The sequence below is a fragment of the Agelaius phoeniceus genome, chromosome 17, assembly GCF_051311805.1.
Source record: "Agelaius phoeniceus isolate bAgePho1 chromosome 17, bAgePho1.hap1, whole genome shotgun sequence".
Lineage (NCBI taxonomy): Eukaryota > Metazoa > Chordata > Aves > Passeriformes > Icteridae > Agelaius > Agelaius phoeniceus.
This window is the reverse complement of record NC_135281.1, coordinates 11,076,459-11,079,729: the sequence shown is the minus strand read 5'-3', so window position 1 is coordinate 11,079,729 and position 3,271 is coordinate 11,076,459.

Sequence of the window (3,271 nt, the reverse complement as noted above, 5' to 3'; positions counted from 1 at the left end):
CTTGTGTGTGTGTTTTTCATCACTTGTCACCCTTTCCCAGCTGCACTTCTTGGCAGGGATGTATCCATGGTGCCATTTGCTGCAGAGCCATCGTGGCATCTCCAAGGAGGAAGGTTGGAACTCAGGTTTGTGCTTAATTTGTAGCATTAATAAGGCCCCTCATGGCTACAGGAGCCTCAGGCACCAGGTGACTCTGAAATTCACAGGGAAGCCCCAATGAGGGGAGAGAGAATGATGCATCTGACTCCATCTTATCAGGAGGCTAATAATTACTTTATTATGCTATTTTATTCTATACTATATTACATTACATCTAAACTGAATCTGCCAAGCACTCAACCCTGCACCCAACTGCACAGAATTTCATGACTGTCACCCAACAGTCCCGACTCACACACACAGCTGGCCCTGACAGGCCAAGGAAACAAACACCATCACTGTGGGTAAACAATCTCCATGTTGCATTCTACTTTGGCACAAACACAGGCACAGCAAATGATAAGAATCGTTTTTCCTTTCTCTGAGGTTCAGAGAATGTGAAACCCAGAAATATTCCTGGGAAGGATTGTGCCTTGCTTTTCTCTGTGAAGAGAAATGTGGGGCTACAGGTGGCATTGAGGCCCTGTGAGTTGGTGTCTCCTGCTGGGTTACCCTCTCCTCCTGAGACAGAGGATTGCTGCTTTTGGAGGCAAAAAGAGGTTTGAGGCTGCTGGGGAAGTGTTGGAACCCAGCACATTCCTCTGACTGCCCTGGATGACTTGAGACCCTGGTGAGGGGCTCAGAGACCTTGGCATGGAATCAAAACCACCTGTGCCTTCGATTTTAACTCATGGAAACAATTACTGACTTTGTGTGAAGATTTACAAGCCATAAGAGTTTGAGTAGAATGATAGTTAATTTGTCACAGGGTGAAAAAGTAGAATTTTGGGGATTTAGAATGGGGGTTCAGGAGGCAAGATGGAGGAATCTGGGCATGTGCTGTCCTTCTTCTTGTCCTCCATCTTCTGCTGTGATGGTGACACTTCTGGATTGGTTTAGAGTAGAGACAGACTGTCTAACATAGGTGATAGGTATTGGAAAATTATTGTAAATAAAGTACACATAGTTCTTAGTATAAAAAGCTAACACCACCCCAAGGGTGGTCAGTGTGCCACAAACTGACCTGCCAGACAGATCTCAGCAGGTCAGAGAAAGAATGTAACAGAAAAGAGAAAATAAACAACCTTGAAGAGCAGAGCAGAGGAATCTCAACTTCTTCTTCGGTCGCAGGGCTGGGAAAAAAAGACTTTCAATACTTTGGGAGCCATTTCAGCAACACAAAACCTGAGGGGAAAGAAGAATCATTTCCCTTCTTCATCCACAGACCAGCCCTGATGAAGCCACGGAGTGTCTGCCCTGCTCTGGTAAGTGAAGATCAGCAGCTGAGCGTCACCTGTGGTTTGCTCAGGGCCATTCACGCCCTTGGGGACTGCAAACAAACGGGGTCGGTGCTGAGCGGAGTCGCGGGGAAGTGACACAAATGAGCGCCCAGGGGCAGGGCAGGCGGCAGGAACTGCAGGGCAGGCAGCAGGAACTGCAGGGCGGGCAGCAGGAACTGCAGGGCGGGCAGCAGGAACTGCAGGGCATTTATTGTGCAGCACCCCAGGCAGTCAATGAGCCGTGTCTCTCTGCTGAGGAGTTTGTTTGGAAGCTTCCTGGAGGTTTGAAAGTGCCAGTAAATAAAAGCTTTGAGTGACACACGGATGGTTGTGCAGAGCCCCCTGCCCTCGGCCTCTCCTAGGCCTGATGTGCCGGGGAGCCTCATTCCTCCCTGTCCCAGCTCCTGCATCCTTTGGCTTCCCTGCCCCATCCCTGCAGCTCTGCCTTGGTGCCAGAGGCAGGAATGGGAGCAAACGCCGATAATTTATTCACTTTGCATACTTAGCTTCATATAGCACAGGAAAGAAAAATCAAACACCAACCAAACAGAAGGTGACTGGCATGATGTGATTTCAGCAAAAGGATGAACCCCCCTCTTTTTCCAAGGGCCAGCCCCTGCTGGTGCCGTGGGTCAGGGGTGGGTTTGTGCAGGGCCAGGTGGGCTGGGAAGGTGCCACTAGATGGCAATGGAGCTCGGTGCCATGGCACCGGCTGCTTGAGGAAAGGACGGAAATCCAGCCCGTGCCCTCCGTTCCAGCTCTGCAGCAGCCAAACCACAAATACCTTTTATGAGATCCAAATAAGGTCCAAAAGTAAAATGTTAGTATCTAGTGATACATTATTCCATGGGAAATATACAACTTGTAAGCAGAAAGCTGTGCAAGAGGTGAGGGTTCAAACAGAGCAGCTGTGTTATTGCTACAAAAAGTTGGTAAATTCGTATTTCAAGCATTCCCTTCCCAAGCAGGGATAGAGGGATCTGAGCTGTCATTCATATAAAAAGGGAAGTTTTTATATTTTGATTTTCTTTCTTCAGTTGTTGTAATTGGGGTTGCTGTCAGCCTGATCCTTTCACCTCACTCTGAGACAAGCCTGCCTGGATTCTCCTGAAGTTAAAAGGAGATTTGGTTTGGAGCACAGGAATAATCCCAGGTGCTCTGGCCCGGGTGGAACTCCATGGTAAACCTTATACTGAGCCCAGTGGTCTCTGGGTCAGGCTCATAATTAATAATTGATCTAACTTGCTTTAAAATCAAACAGAAAAAAAGAGGAGTGGTAGGTTAAGGGAGATCTGTGTGTTTTACCAGCCAGGGCAACCTCAACCCAGCAAATGTGAGGGTGGCCAGGAGGTGTGAGGGGTGGCTGTGGCTCTGCCAGGGAGCAAAGCTGAGTTTCCTTCACACAATTCCAGGGAATTTGAGGAAGCAGAAAGGGCTGGCATTTTCTCTTGCCAAAAAAAATTTTCTTTAGAACAGAATAAATGCCAGAATTTTGTCTTCCCTCAAGTTTTGATATTGACCTGCAAGCAGCAATTTTAAAAGAGGAAAATGAGACCATTCTTCTCCTTCTAATGAGGTGCTGCATGTCTTCTCCAGCCAGGAGCCCACCATCCAGTTTCCTAGAGAGGCACAGAAAAATGAATCTCACATTAAATTCGAATTTTCCGAGGTGTTACATCTCGCCTGCTTCATTACCAAGTAACACTCTCTCAGTTAAGAGAGTCCTCTGAGAAATCTAGAAGTGCACACAAAGGGAGGACTCACCACAAATTCTCTTACAAACCTCTCCTTCTAGTAAGAGGGGAGCAGAGCTGCTGTAAAATGAATATTGCAGTAGTTCAGTGAAACCCTGA